The following is a 17227-nucleotide window of genomic DNA, read 5'->3' as shown; positions in this document are numbered from 1 at the left end:
CATGGATCATGACCAAGGCATATAAAGCATGATATATGATATAACATGATCGAACATGATAGGCGATACATATGAGCATACATGAAAAAGCATCTCAACTCATACCACAAATAGATATATATGTAATTGTAAAGGACATCACTCTTATGGATACTAAGTAGTTGATAACTAAAGCATACTAAGTAGTTGATAAGGACATCACTCTTATGGATGCACATGAAACTCCTTTCGTGGTTATTCAAGGGACACTTACTAGGGCCTAGGCATGATAACTAAATCTCTAGATGACCTCGTTCTTAAACAATCCTTGTCATAAATTTGAGAATAGATTACTACCTAATGATTACTATACTTAGAAACATTGGAGATGATCAAGAAATGCTCAGAGAGAAATGAGGTGGAGAAGGTTAGCATGGATGGGCGTCCAATCCAAGATGGATGCCCATTCCATATCAAGTTTGAATCCATCTTGAACTTCAAGAGCAACAACCCACACTAAAATCATCACCCAAATCACATACGGACTTCGTTTTTGACATTCTATATGTGAGGAAAGGTAAAGAGATAAGATTTCCAATGGCACTAGTTCCACCTTAAAATTTGTTTGGAGTCAACAGAAATTGTCAAAACAAGTGGACAAACAGAATTTGTCATAGTGCTACATCACCGTATTTTAGGTCGTTAGGCCTTGTATCATGTCAGAGTCAATTAGGGATGTGTCTAGGGGTCCTTGGCCACCCTAACAGTAGTGCTCAGGTTAGGATTTAGGTTTTGCTTAGATTTATCTATCTTGAATAGTTTTTTTGTATATTGGTTTGTGAGACCCCAATCGTGAGCTTATTCAGATTAGCAGTATTTTTTAGATTATGTCTTTCTTAATATTGCTTATGTTCATGATTCACATATAGGGATTTGACCATGTGGTGAGATCAACTGAGTAGTACATGGTTCATAACTAGAGGAGACGTAATGTTGCTATTGCATGGTTCATGTCTTTGTAATTGGAAACCAGATCATGAGTGTCAAGTCTCCACTAAATTCAGAGTTAGCTCGACCTAACGGAATATTGGGCATCCCTTGTTCCCATGGTAGTCTAATCTAGAATGAGAGTAAGGATTCGTTTATAACCATGATAGCTGAAAGCATATAAGGAGGCATATGGGTCGCAAGATGAATTAGAAAACATGGTGAACATAACTCTCTCAAGTATCAAGTATGTGTTACATCATCGCTACCGAGTACATACCATTGCTGCCTCCTAGCCACCGTGCTCGACCACTGTAGGCCTACCGCCTCCTAGCTACTGTGTCCCAGGCATAGCGAATCTATGGCGCCACCAGCGCACCACCCCCCAACCACAGCCATTGGCCCATCGCCTCCATTGTGCCCTCACTGCAAAGGTTCGGCACTCGCTCACTCGCGATACAGATGGGGTTAGCTCGGGGAAGAAAGAAAAATGGGAGAATAACTCTATTGGTGGGCCCCAAATGTCAGTCTCTAAGGGATATGTTGGGTATCAAAGTTTAACAGACCAAACTATCTTTGTGTGGGTCTAGATTTGTTAGTGACACAACTATAACTGGGAACAGACGGTATGGCAGTGAGGGAAACAAAAAACTCATTTGATGGCAGTGAAGGGAAAAGTAAAATTTGGATGCCTTTCAGGGAAGTCCTATAATTTTTAGTGGCATTAAGAGAATTGGCTCATCAAAGATCCAATGTCCCTCATGTCTCTTCCTCCTCCAAGCAATTGTTCATCTTCCTCCTTACATTCCAACGTTTCTTCTTAGTTTCTTCTCCCACGTCCCCGCCTACCACCTGCCTCCTCTAGGCCTAGTGGTGTCCCCACCACTAGGTATGCGAGCCACTATCCCCCACCATGCTAATCACCATCCCCCACTAATCAAGTGGCCACTTGAAAGCTCTAGTTTGGTTTTGGTGAATTGATGAAACCCTAAGTGCTAACCTAGTTTATCAAAGTGATTATGAGATAAGTAGCACTACTCCAAGTGATTAAGCATGTGAAGATCATGACATGATAATGGTGATGGCACGGTGATGATCAAATGCTTGAACTTGAAAAAGGAGAAAGAAAAATAAAAAGCTCAAGGCAAAGGTGAAATTGATAGGAGCTTTTTGGTTTCATGATTGAGACACTTAGAGAGTGTGATCACATTTAGGATCTATAGCCGTACTATTAAGACGGGTGAAACTCATATCAAAATACAGTTATGAAAGTGCCACTAGATGCTCTAACTCATTGCATATGCATTTAGGATCTAGTGGAAAGCTAACACCCTTGAAAATGTTTGTGAAAATATGCTAACACACGTGCATAAGGTAATACACTTGGTGGTTAGCACATTTAAGCAAGGATGGAGAAGTTGGTGAATCGAAGGAGGGGTTTTTCACTGTCAAACAGTGCCCAGACGCTGGTCACGTGGTGACCGGACTCTGGGGAGCAGCGTTTGGTCAATTATAAAAGAAGATGGTACTCTCGGCCTATGACCGGACATAGGCAATCGAACTCTGGTTGAACACTATTCAGCATCTGGTCATGCTAATGTAGTGGCGCATAGAGAAGACCGCAAGTGACCAGACGCTGGGTGAGTCCGGTCGGGCATGATCGAACGCGTCCGGTCATGACTAGAACCTTACTGGAACTGATCGAACATTGGAGTCATGTGCCTGATCCTACACTATAGAGCGTCCGATCACAACTTAAGTGTATGGATGACCGTTGAGATCGGGTGATCATCGTTTGAAGTAGGGGCCATGTGGAGTGCATCGCGCGACCGAACGTTGGGGTCCTGTGTCCGATCGATCTGACCGGTGTGTCTAGTCGCCCTGACTTTTTAGAGAACAAAGAGCCAACGGCTTTATTCGTGGGGGCTCTCTATTTAAGCCCCATGGCTAGCTCAAGCTCACCCTCTTGGCCATTTGCATTGACATTGCAACCTTGTGAGCTTAGCCAAAGCCCTCCCACTCATCTCCATCATTGATTCATCATCTTTGTGAGATTGGGAGAGAATCCAAGTGTATTGCTTGAGTGATTGCATCTACAGGCACTTGGTGTCCGTGTTTCGCTGCCGGATTCACTTGTTGCTCTTGGCGGTTGCCACCACCTAGATGGCTTGGTGCAGCAGAGGAGGATTGGCATGAGTTGGTGATTGTTCGTGGCCATCTTCGGTGATTGTGAGGGGACTTGTGCCTTCCCCAGTGGAGCGCCAAAAGGTAACCCTAGTGGATTGCTCATGTCATTGAGTTACCTCACTTGTGGGTAGGTTCTGGCAGTGTCCAATAGTGTGGACGAGGTTCGTGCAACACCTCTTAGCCACCGAACCACCAAGTGTTGGTCGACACAACGGGGACGTAGCGTGTTGGCAAGCACGTGAACCTCAGGAGAAAATTAGTTGTCTCTTGCCCTTTGGTATTCTCTCGGTGATCGAGTTAGTATTCATCTTATGATTGGTTTACTCCTCTACACAGCGGTAAATCACCTTACTTACTCATTTACATACCCATAGACTAGTTATAGCAAGCTCTTTAGTGTAGCAAGTGTGAGAGCTCTTAGTGAGTAGTGACTTAGTAAATTGTGTGTCTAGTGATCATAGTAACTAGAATTTTGGATAGGTGGTTTACAACCCTTGTAGAGCTAGAGCAAGTTTGTTTTTCGCTATTTGTCATCCTAATCAAATTTCTCTAGTTGGTTTGTAGATTTTAAATAATCTATACCCCCCTCTAGCCACATTAGGACCTTTCAAGTGGTATTGAAGCTGTGGTCACTATTTGATTGAAGGCTTAACAACCTCGATGTCAAATTATGGCTCAAGTTGTGTTCAACCATGTGGGAGGCAAACCACCATTTTTTGATGGCACATGCTATGATTATTGGAAGAAAAAGATGAAGATGTATCTTGGTTCAATCAATAATCAAGTATGGGATGTGACCGAGAATGACTATGCTATCATTGATCCCGACAATCTCACCAACCAAGGCAAGGCCAACAAGCAATGCAATACAATGGCTCTCAACACCATATACAATGCCATTGATTCCAAGGTGTTTGAGAAAATCAAGTATTGTGAGAGAGCTAATGAGGTGTGGAAAAGATTGGAGGAAACATATGAGGGCACACCAACGGTGAAGAGTGCCAAGTTGTATATTCTTAAGGACAAGTTGACAAGCTTCAAGATGAAGGAAGATGAGAGCATTCTAGAGATGTTCCATCGATTGCAAGTGATTGTTAATGACTTGAAGGCTTTGGGAGAGAAGATCAACGATTATGATGTCTCTCAATGGTTCTTGATGTGCTTACCTCTAAGATTTGAGATATTGAGATGGCTTATCATAAGAGGAGGATTGAAGGAGATGACCCCTAACCAAATACCCTAGGTGATGTCATGACACAAGAGACATACCGCGTGAAAAGAGAAGGGGTTGACAAGGATGACAAGAAGGAAGACAAAGACAAGAAGAAGAAGAGTGTAGCATTTAAAGCTAGCTCATCATCCAAGAACAAGGGCAAGTCCAAGAAAAAATCAAGTGATGATGAGGATCTTAGTGATATTGATGATGAGGCCATGGCTCTATTTGTGCGCAAGATGGGAAAATTCTTGAAGAAAAAGGGCTATGGTGCAAGAAAGAAAAGAGATCACACCAAAAGCAAAGAATATATGGGAAGATGTTATAATTGCAAGAGCCCCGATCATGTTGTAGTGGATTATCACTATAATAGTGACAATGATGAGGATAAGAAGAAGAGGCACAAGAAGGAGAAGGAGAAGAAGACGACCTTCCAAAAGAAGAAGAAGAAGGGTGGAGGCTATGTGGTCACTTGGGATAGTGATGGCTCTTCAGATAGTGATGACTCTAGTGATGATGTTAAGAAATCTATCAAGAAAGCACTAGCAAGTATCACCATCAATAACAAACCCTCCATCTTTGACACTCCGTCGACATGCCTTATGGCAAAGCCTACCAAGGTAAAATATGATGTAAGTGATGATGATGAATGTGAAAGTGATGCTTGTAGGAGTGATGATGAGGAGGAGGAGTACACCAAGGAGGAGCTCATGGACATGTGTGAGCAAGTGCACACTTGTTTTGAGATGAAGAGAAAGGAGTGTAAAGAATTAAACAAGAAAGTCAAATTTCTTGAGCAATCCAATGATGAGCTAAGTGCCACTCATGAGAGGCTAATAGAAGCCCATGAGAAGCTTGTCAAAGCTTGCGCTAAGCTTGAAAAGGCTCACTCCTCTCTCATTGAGCATGTCAAAATGGAGGAAGCCAAGAAGAAGCAAGTAATTGTGACTTGTGATGTGGGACTAACATGTGATATTATTGATGAATCTTTTTATAAGCCCATTGTAGTTGCTCTCACTAACCCTTCTTGTAGCACTTCTACTTCAACTTCACCTTTGAGTGATGGTTTCACTTGTGATGCCTCACTAATGGTGGAAAATGAGACCCTCAAGAAGGAGGTGAATGAGCTCACTCGTGCCTTAGGCAATGCCTATGGTGGAGATGTCCGCTTGCTAAAGTGCTTGGATAGCCAAAGGTTTTCTCTCAACAAAGAGGAATTATGCTATACCCCCAAGAAAGGTAAGGCGGCCTTTGTCACTCCTAAAGTTAGCTTTGTGAAGGGCAATGGTCAGTTTTGCAATAGATGCAAGCAAGTTGGGCATATAAAGCAATATTGCAAGACTAACAAGAACAAGCAACCTAATGTATTCTCAATTAGATTTGATTCTTGTTATATGCTTGTTAAGGGTGCCAATGGTGTGAAGGCTAAGTTCATTGGTACACCAATTGTGGGCCCAAAGAAAAAGGCTATTTGGGTACCAAAGACCTTGGTAACTAACCTTCAAGGACCCAAGCAAGTTTGGGTACCTAAAAAGAATTGATCTTCTTTTGTAGGTTAATTATAAAGCCGGAGGAAGGTATTGGGTGCTTAATAGTGGATGCACACAACACATGACCGGTGATCCAAGAATGTTCAATTCAATCAATGAAAATAAGAGCAATGGGATTGATAGTATCACATTTGATGACAATGGCAAAGGCAAAGTCAAAGGTCTTGGTAAGTTTGCTATATCCAATGACTTGAGCATTTCCAATGTGCTACTAGTAGAGAGCTTGAACTTCAACCTATTATCAGTAGCTTAATTATGTGATCTTGGTTTTAAGTACATATTTGGTGTGGATGATGTAGAGATCATAAGTGTAGATGGCTCTAACTTGATATTCAAAGGATTTAGATATGAGAATCTATACTTGGTTGATTTTAATGCTAGAGAAGCTCAATCGTCAACATGTTTGCTCACTAAGTCTAGCATGGGTTGGTTATGGCATAGAAGGCTTGTCATGTTGGAATGAAACAATTGAACAAGTTGATCAAGCATAACTTAGTTAGAGGCTTGAAAGATGTCACATTTGAGAAGGATAAGCTATGTAGTGCATGTCAAACCAGAAAACAAATTGGTAACAAACATCCTGAGAAGAGCATAATGAGTACATCTAAGGCATTTGAGTTGGTGCACATGGACTTGTTTGGACCAACCACATACACTAGCATTAGTGGAAACAAATATGAATTTGTGATTGTGGATGATTTCACTAGATACACATGGGTGTTCTTTCTTGTTGACAAGAGTGATGTGTTTGCAACCTTCAAGACATTCATCAAGATAATTCATAATGAGTTTGAAATAACCATCATGAAAGTGAGAAGTGACAATGGAAATGAGTTCAAGAACACAAGAGTGGATGATTTGTGTGATGAATTTGGAATTAGGCATCAATTTTCGGCCAAGTATACTCCACAATCAAATGACCTAGTTGAAAGAAAGAATAGAACTTTGATTGACATGGCAAGATCAATGTTGAGTGAGTACAATGTGAGTCATTCATTTTGGGCCAAAGCAATCAACATGGCTTGCTACTATTGCAACTGACTTTATTGTCACCCCATGATGGAGAAGACTCCTTATGAGCTATTGAATGGAAGAAAGTCCAACATAGCATACTTTTAGGTTTTTGGTTGTAAATGCTACATATTGAAGAAAGGCACTAGATTGAGCAAGTTTGAAAAGAAATGTAATGAAGGTTTCTTGCTTGGTTACTCCACTACTAGCAAGGCATATAGAGTTTGGAATTTGGCTAGTGGTACTCTTAAGGAGGTTCATGATGTGGAATTTGATGAAATAAATGGTTCCTAAGAGGAAGATGAGAATCTAGATAATGTGAGAGGCACTCAATTAGTCAATGCAATGAAGAACATAGACATTGGTGATATAAGACCTAGAGAGGTGATTGATGTTGAAGATGACAAGAATCAAGTGCTCTCTAATTCAAATGTACAAGCTAGTGATTCTCAAGATCAAAGTCAAGCAAGTGCTACTGTTGACAAAGTGCAAGATCAATAACAAGTGGCTAGTTCATCATCTCAACCAAATGATTGCAAGCAATCAAGTGCAAGTGCTCCAACCAACTAATGTTGCAAGAGATCATCCATTGGACACTATAATTGGTGATATTTCTAGAGGTGTACAAACAAGATCTAAATTGGCATTATTTTGTGAACATTTCTCATTTGTATCATCCATTGAACCTAAGAAGATAGATGAAGCTTTGAAGGATGTTGATTGGGTCAATGCTATGCATGAAGAGCTAAACACCTTCAAGAGAAATCAAGTATGTGAGTTAGTTGAGAGGCCTATGGATCATAATATAATTGGAACCAAGTGGGTCTTTTGAAACAAGCAAGATCAAGATGGGATAGTAATAAGGAACAAAGTAAGACTAGTGGCTCAAGGTTACACTCAAGTTAAAGGTCTTGACTTTGGAGAAACATATGCTCCGGTTGCTAGATTGGAAGCAATTAAGATCTTGTTAGCCTATGCTTGTGCCCACAACATCAAGTTATACCAAATGGATGTGAAGAGTGTATTTCTCAATGGGTACACTAATGAGCTTGTGTATATTGAGCAACCTCCCGGTTTTGAAGATGACAAGAAGCCCAACCATGTATACAAGTTGAGAAAGGCTTTGTATGGATTGAAACAAGCACCAAGAGCATGGTATGAGAGATTGAGGGATTTCCTACTCTCTAAGGGATTCAAAATGGGAAAGGTTGACACCACACTCTTCACCAAGAAGCTTGGAAATGACTTGTTTGTATTGTAAATCTATGTTGATGATATCATATTTGGGTCAAGAAATCAAGATTTTTGTGAGGAGTTTGGCAAGATGATGGCAAGTGAATTTGAGATGTCCATGATTGGAAAGCTTAGTTACTTTCTTCGTCTTCAAATCAAGCAAATGAAGAATGGCACATTTGTGAGTCAAGGCAAGTACATCAAAGACATGCTCAATAAGTTTGACATGAGTGATAGCAAAGCCATTAGCACACCAATTTGGACAAATGGCAATTTGGATAGTGATGTAAGTGGCAATATGGTGGATCAAAAATTATATCGGTCTATAATTGGAAGCCTACTCTATGTGACCGCATCAAGGCCGGATGTGATGTTTAGTGTATGCACGTGTGCTAGATTTCAAGCATCACCAAGAGAAAGTCATTTGAAGGCAACAAAGAGAATATTGAGGTACTTGAAGCATACACAAAATATTGGATTGTAGTATCCCAAAGGAGCAAAGTTTGAGCTAGTTGGTTACTCTAACTCGGATTATGCGGGAGGCAAGGTTGAAAGGAAGAGCACCTCGGGCATATATCAATTGTTGGGAAGATCACTTGTATCATGGTCATCAAAGAAGCAAAATAGTGTTGCATTATCAACCACCGAAGCCGAATACATGTCCGTCGGTAGTTGTTGTGCACAAATACTTTGGATGAAGGCCACTTTGAGTGACTTTGAAATCAAGTTTAAGAAAGTGCCATTGCTATGTGCTAATGAGAGTGCAATCAAGTTAACCAGCAATCTGGTTCAACATGCAAGAACAAAGCACATTGATGTCCGTCACTATTTCATAAGAGATCACCAACAAAAAGAAGACATTTGCATTGAGAGTATAGGCACCAAAGATCAACTTGCCGATATCTTCACCAAGCCACTTGATGAGAAGAGGTTTTGCAAGCTAAGAAATGAATTGAACATATTGGACTTCTCAAATATGTGTTGATGCACCCCCCCCCATTATATGACATGCCTCTCATTCGAGCAATCCAAGGTAAAAGTTGATTGGCATGGCATACATCCTTGCTAAGGATATGTTTAGTACATCTAGTCATTCCTATCATGTTCTAGGCTCATTCATGAAAATCAAATGAATTTGATGCTTGTATGGTACCACCAATGCTTCTATGCTTAATTTGGTCTAGTGGTAGCATATGACATGTTTGTGGGCTTATAAACCTAGTGTTTGATCTAGAAAATATGCTCTAAGTGTTTAACTCAACATGGTACAAGATAACCCTTATTTGGAGGTGTGAAGAAGCTTGTCCTTGGATCAAACCGAGTTAAATATCTTTTGTAAATGATCTAGATTGAACCAAATTGAGAAAATGATCCTCACTTCACATGGTTTCACTCCAACCTATCTAAAATTTGAGCTCACCTTTTGTGCTAATTATTGACAAAGAGGGAGAGAAATTCACAAAGATAGTAAGATTGGGGGAGCAAACAAATGAAATGACATTGTAAGGGGATCAATCAAAATTGTACACAAGTAGGGAGAGCAAGCTCGTAAACTTGTATATTGCATTTGAATGTGCATTTCATATATTTGCTTGCATAGCATAAGTTTTAAATTTTAATATCTATGCTTTGTGTGGTGTATGCTAGTTGTAGGTTTGAATGATGAAATGAAAAACTAGCATGCATATATTAAGTAACTAGACTTATGTGCATTTTATGAAAACTAGACCCTTGCTTCTAATGTTGATCTCATGGGGTATTCTAGTTTTTGTGTATGTCTAGTTACTAATGGTGCTAAGGATGGTATATTGGTGCACTCCGATTGGTATCACGCTTCAAAGGTCCATCTCTTATACCTTAGCATCATTTGGTAGTTGTTGTCTCCTATATTTCCTATCTAAGCATATGTGCAAGCTACAATCCAAACCCTTAGCACATATGTAGGGAGAGCAATTGCTACCATTTGAAGTTCATGAAACTTGTCCATATCCTTTTACACATGGTAAATATGCTTTGGCAAGCAACATGGATTCAATTAAATTTCAATTCATATCTTTGTGAAAGGGTTGTCATCAATTACTAAAAAGGGAGAGATTGAAAGCTCTAGTTTGGTTTTGGTGAATTGATGAAACCCTAAGTGCTAACCTAGTTTATCAAAGTGATTATGAGATAGGTAGCACTACTCCAGGTGATTAAGCATGTGAAGATCATGACATGATGATGGTGATGGCATGGTGATGATCAAATGCTTGGACTTGAAAAAGGAGAAAGAAAAACAAAAAGTTCAAGGCAAAGGTGAAATTGGTAGGAGCTTTTTGGTTTAGTGATCGAGACACTTAGAGAGTGTGATCACCTTTAGGATTGATAGCCATACTATTAAGAGGGGTAAAACCGAAATACGATTATCAAAGTGCCACTAGATGCTCTAACTCATTGCATATGCATTTAGGATCTAGTGGAAAGCTAACACCCTTGAAAATATTTGTGAAAATATGCTAACACACGTGCATAAGGTGATACACTTGGTGGTTGGCACATTTGAGTAAGGGTGGAGAAGTTGGTGAATCGAAGGAGGTGTTTTTCACTGTCAAACAGTGATCGGACGCTGGTCGCGTGGTGACCGGACTCTAGGGAGCAGCGTCCGGTCAATTATAAAAGAAGATGGTACTCTCGACCTATGATCGGACGCAGGCGACCGGACTCTAGATGAACATTGTTCAACATCCAGTTGTGCTGACGTGGCGGCGCACAGAGAAGACCGTGAGTGACTGGATGCTGGGTGAGTCCAGTCGGGCATGACCGGTCATGACTGGAACCTTACTGGAACTGACCAAACGCTGGAGTCATGTGTCTGGTCCTACACTATAGAGCGTCTAGTCACAACTTAAGTGTACTGATGACCATTGAGATCGGGCGATCAGCGTTTGAAGTAGAGGCCACGTGGCGTGCATCGCGCGACCGAACGCTGGGGTCCTGTGTTCGGTCGATCTGACCGGTGCGTCTGGTCACCCTGACTTTTCAGAGAACAGAGAGCCAATGGCTCTATTCATGGGGGCTCTCTATTTAAGCCACATGGCCGGCTCAAGCTCACTCTCTTGGCCATTTGCATTGACATAGTAACCTTGTGAGCTTAGCCAAAGCCCTCCTACTCATCTTCATTATTGATTCATCATCTTTGTGAGATTGTGAGAGAATCCAAGTGTAGTGCTTGAGTGATTGCATCTAGAGACACTTGGTGTTCGTGTTTCGCTGCCAGATTCGCTTGTTGCTCTTGGTGGTTGCCACCACCTAGACGGCTTGGTGCAGTAGAGGAGGATTGGCACGAGTTGGTGATTGTTCATGGCCATCTCCGGTGATTGTGAGGGGACTTGTGCCTTCCCCGGCGGAGCGCCAAAAGGTAACCCTAGTGGATTGCTCGTGTCATTAAGTTACCTCACTTGTGGGTAGGTTCTTGTGGTGTCCAATAGTATGGACGAGGTTCGTGCAACACCTCTTAGCCGCCGAACCACCAAGTGTTGGTCGACATAAGGGGGACGTAGCGTGTTGGCAAGCATGTGAACCTCAGGAGAAAATTGGTTGTCTCTTACCCTTTGGTATCCTCCCAGTGATCGAGTTAGTATTCATCTTGTGATTGGTTCACTCCTCTACGCGGCGGTATAATCACCTTACTTACTCATTTATATACCCGCAAACTAGTTGTAACAAGCTCTTTAGTGTAGCTAGAATTGAGAGCTTGCTTTGTAGCTTAAGTCCATCTAGTGGAGCTCTTTAGTGTAGCAAGTGTGAGAGCTCTTAGTGAGTAGTGACTTAGTAAATTGTGTGTCTAGTGATTATATTAACTAGAATTGTTGGATAGGTGGCTTGCAACCCTTATAGAGCTAGAGCAAGTTTGCTTTTCGCTATTTGTCATACTAATCAAATTGTTCTAGTTGGTTTGTAGATTTTAAATAAGCTATTCACCCCCTCTCTAACCATATTAGGACCTTTCACCACTGTTGCCCCCGCCCTGACCCTTCCCATCCAAATGTCCTCCACCACCCATAGCCGATGGCTCTCGCCGCCTCACCGCCCCACCCTTGAGCTGCCGCCGCCGCCCCCCTGTCTACCACCCCCAGTCCGTTTCTAAGCCCATAGACATGAAGCCCCCTTCCCTAGCAACCTCCTCCCCTAAGTCTGGCCAATTAGTGCTGCAAGTGTTGGCGTGCCGCCTGACATTGGTGCTAATTTCAGGTATCTGAACTACAGGAGATGTGTGGTAGAAAAGGCATATGATGGTTGGCTTGATCTTCATGTAGGTCGATGATAGTGTCAAAGTTGTCTTACTCATATCCTCATACATTTACGACTTTGCGTCTAATCCTCTAGTTTAGGAACTAACTCTCATGGGGCACATATATAATCCAAGAAACACTAGCCTCGGAGCCTCGGACTGATAAACATGGACCACATTAGAGCAGGTCTACAATAAAGCCAGGTGCTTGGCTATAAGTTATAAGAGCCAAGTTATACATTAATTGTCTGCTATTTGTCTATAAAAAAGTTTCTCTTTCCTATTGCTCATAACAACACTTGCTATTTAGGCCCACTATTACCTATGCTTCTATGTGCAGCTTGGTGCTTGCATGAGAGTCAAGCTCTCTTCTCTCTTCTCTCTTCTCTCTTCTCTCTTCTCTCTTCTCTCATCCACATCAGCATTAGCTTGGCTATAAGACCATTATTGTACTTGCTCTTAGGCTCATTGGCATGCTTGATTTGGGCCTCAAACTGTGGCAATGTTCAAATGAAAGTTGTAGATATTTTTGAGTTCAACGGTTTAGACACCAAACTCACCCCAATCAAATTAAGTCCAGATGAAAATTTATGACCTCCGAAAGGTCCGCTGCTCCTGTTGGACTCTAGCCCAAGTTGATATGGGCTGCTCAAGCTTGTCTTCTTCAACCTTGCTTCTAGCATCATCTTTTTGTGGCCTATGTTCATGTCGATCAGGTCAATTAGCCTACAATTCTCTCAGGTTTGATTTTCGTAATGGGCCTTGCACCAATCTCCAAACTTTCTGCCATTTTCCTGCTAATAATATACAAATAGTCAAAAAATGAAACCAAAGCGGAAAACAATATGATTGTTGCATATAATCAATAACATTAGTATGAATTAGGGGTATAAATGTGTGCATAGAGAAAATTTTCTCTTTCTCCCGGAGTGAAAAGAATCTTCCCTTGCGCTTGAGCCATATCATGCCTGCATCCATGGATATGAAATTATAAGCATAGAACAAACCAATTAAGCCATCTATAGCATCAATGCCTCATCCAGAGATGGTGCACAACCTGATCCTGGAGGTCACGGAGTGTTTGGAGATTCACAGTCTGCATCAGCAATAAACGAGTTCAGCCGAAAGATGAGAAATAAAATATGAGCGGCTATTACACACTCGCCAACAACGGCAGAGTCACAGGGGTCGTGGCCATCAGAAGTTCAGAACCACCATCCAGAAGCTGAGAAGCGCGAGTCTCAAAGCCAACGTTTTTGTATATGCGTACAGGGCAACGTTTGTTCAAGTTTCCACTGCAGCACTGTTATAGCTACAGCTACAGACTTGCGGTTATTTATTTATTTCTATATATGCAGCATATTTTTTTAGAGAACAGATAGAAAGAGATTAACGAACCTATATAATAAGAAAGAGTCAACGAGATTGTTAATTTTGATCGTGACCGGTGGTGAGTTTGGTCAATGGTGACCTAGTTTGTGTTGACAGTTTCATGTTCAATTGTCAAGATTATTCATTTGTCGGAGGAAGAAGACGTAAAGAACTGATTGGTCAATGGTCATATCATTTTATTTTTCTAGCAGCAAACGGTCATCGTCTAGACCAATTCCACGACGTGCTGCCATGGTCAATGTTGTGGACTTGTTTGCGTCCTTCGATAAAGATAGCTGCATGCTGTTAAATCGTCATTGATCATCATCAACCAATGATTCATAATCCAAGCAAGTCATCTGATCCGGCCTTCCTCTTTTTCATGCATGTCGTCAATGTGATGCAGTACTTGTTTTGGTGACGTTCGACTGGCTCTATTATTGACTTGTTGTGAAGATGTAAGGAAATTCTATTGGGGAGTACTACCTTCTCCCGTTTTCGCCGATGGGGAATATGGTCATTTTGTTTTGTCCTCAATCAATCTCCATCGTTTCCAACGGTCTAACCTGCCGAGCATCATTGAAAACCACTACTCCCTCCATCCAAAAAAAGATACATGCCTCGTTTACCGAGGAGTCAAACTCTTGACCAAATATATACACAAAAATACTAATATTCAAGATGTGTAACAAGTATTAATATATAGATCGTAGAATGTACTTTTATAATAGACTTGTTTGAAGATACAAATATTAATATCATTTTCTATATAGATAGTCAAACTTAAAAGAGTTTGACTCTCGAGAAGCGTTATGTGCGTTTATTTTTGGACGGAGGGAGTACATGCTATGTATATGCAACTGAAAAGTAAAAAAACATCTTGTGATCCTAACATTTTTTCTTTCCAAATAAATTTTTTGTTATAGAGCATTTTTTATGATGGAAGTATGTCACAAGTTTTTTTCACTTTGAAATATTTTTTCTTCAGATGTTCCATCGGAGAAACCAATTTATTCCATTGAAAACGAAATTGTTCTATAGCGGGGACAACAAAATTCCTCTATGAAGAGAGAAAAAAGTTCCACAATCATTGGAATAATGGGATGTCGTCATAGGACGTACATGACTAGTTCCCATTGTATAAGCAACATATAATAGTGGCCCTAGCACGACCACCTTGTCAAGAAAATATGTGGCTACATGTTTGTTGGGAAATTAAATGTGTCGAGCCTAGGGTTTCATCTAGGTTTCATTTGCATTTAATATTATATGACACATCAGCAAATTTGATGACTTGACATGTTAATTATGAAGAGAGAGATAGAGTTTTATCTAGATGGAACCTATTATCATAGTTATCAACACAAAAGGTGATATGACAGTCTTGGTAATAACGCCATCAAACTCACCACTGGACTGGCCTATAGCAATAGGTATATTTTTACAATAATTACTCTCTGGTGTATCTTCGGAACAATATGTTTGAAGCTAGAACTGTTCACATTACCTAAAAATGTGCTCCTTCTGTTGAGAAGTTCATCAATAATTTGTCATGGGAAGTTCAATGTCTTTGTTAAGAAGTGTTCGAATCAATCAGTTCAAAGTTTGAGTTGAAATTTTAATTTTTCAACATTAATTGAATTCTTCCATGTCATTGCAAATTGTGTTCTGGTGCATGGCTATTTGAGCTTGTTTTTTTCATAAGGGAAGTTTGGGGAATTTATAAATAGATCTAATTTTGTTTGGAATGACCGGTGGATAATTTGTTTCGCGCTTTTTCTTCAATTAGAGTGGTAATCTCTAGACCTTATATTGTTGAGCTATGTTTTATTGGCAAGATGGGCAAGGGCTGATGGTCATGGTGATTACGCGCCATACACACTTATGTGTTAGTAGTAGACTGTTTGAGGAACTAGGAAGGTATGGTGTGAAATTATCAAGAGCCAGTATATAGATGTAATTCGTCAGAGACTGAGAGCACATATAACACTGCCTACATTGGAAAATACACCAAAGACTGGTTCAACTGCTGATGCGTCTAGTTTCATTTCATATGGATGTGCTATTTTGTCAATTCTCTGAAAACAGAATGTTTTACAATAATCGACCAGTAACACAGAACGTCTATCACCCACTTTATTTGTTGGTCCTCCAAGCAGCACTCGTGTTCATCTTCTCCACCTCGTCTATTCCCGTTTTCTCTGCTGATCTCCCACAGCACTATAGCACTGAGTCATCACTGTTAGAATTGATATCATCCGTCTTGACCCAACAGTCGAGACGGACCCCTTGACCGTGTCCTGATCGGGGACGTCCAGCCATCTAGTGGCTAGTGGGCCCCCGTCGCACAGTGCCTATAAAGAGGAGGTGGGGCAAACGGCTCTGGACACGAGGTTTACTGCCGCCGCCACAACCCCACCGTCTAACCCTAGTCCGATCGAGAGGGAGGCACTGACAGCAGCGGGAAGCGCCACTGCCGTTGCCACCACCACCGGTCTCCACCGCTACACCAACCGTCGCTGCCCGTGCGCAGAGCTTCACCGACGAACCAGCGATGGCAGGGAGCTTCTCCAACCCCTTCGACTATCAGATGCTCCTACATCTCTCTCTCTCTCTCTCTGTCTCCTTTCCCCGAAGCAAGCTCTAGGTCTATTTGATTCAATTGGTAAAGATATCACCCCACTGATCTATGCCACGGATGGTCCAAAGTGTTTAACATTGGCATCAGAGACAGTTCCCTAGGCATGTGATCTAGATCGGGGCAAAGAAAAGAAGAAAGAAAAGAAAGAGAAACAAACTTCGGTTTGGAGAAAATGTAACCCTAACCCTAAAGAAATTGGACGGTCCGGGGAAGTCTTACCAGGGCTTCCCCGCTGCCGTCACTACCGCCTCACATGGGATGGAGCACCCGCCGCTGGCTTGCTGACGTGCGGGAAGAGAATCAAAAGTAAATCCTTTCGGATCTGAGCATACAGACTAGGGTTTTCACTAACCCTAACCCTAACTAGGTGAAGATGGAAACAGAGGGCTCGGATTCAAGAAAACGATGAGATCCAAACCCTAACCCGCTACAGACTCGGGGAAGCAGAAGAATAGGGTGAATCCCTAACCTGAAACCCTAACCCTAACTTGATCCCCATCCCAATCGGTCAAAACTGAGAAGAGCAAACAAGATCCGAAGAAATAGAAAGGGAAAAGGGGATGAGGAAGAGTCAATGGGCTTACCTCGCCGCTGCACAGCACTGTTGCTTCGCCGGCGTGCGGGAAGTCGTCACAGTCCTGTTTTGGGCTCAGGGAAAGGGTGCCACCACAAAGCCGCTCGACGGCGGCGCGCTCAGCCTTGGGCGAGTGCGCGTGCCGGCGAGGGGCCCCACGGCGACGCCGCCATCTCTCCTTCGGTCGCCATGGGCGACTACCTCTTGCTCG

The sequence above is a fragment of the Miscanthus floridulus genome, chromosome 8, assembly GCF_019320115.1.
Source record: "Miscanthus floridulus cultivar M001 chromosome 8, ASM1932011v1, whole genome shotgun sequence".
NCBI lineage: Eukaryota > Viridiplantae > Streptophyta > Magnoliopsida > Poales > Poaceae > Miscanthus > Miscanthus floridulus.
Note: the sequence above shows the minus strand (reverse complement) of the source record.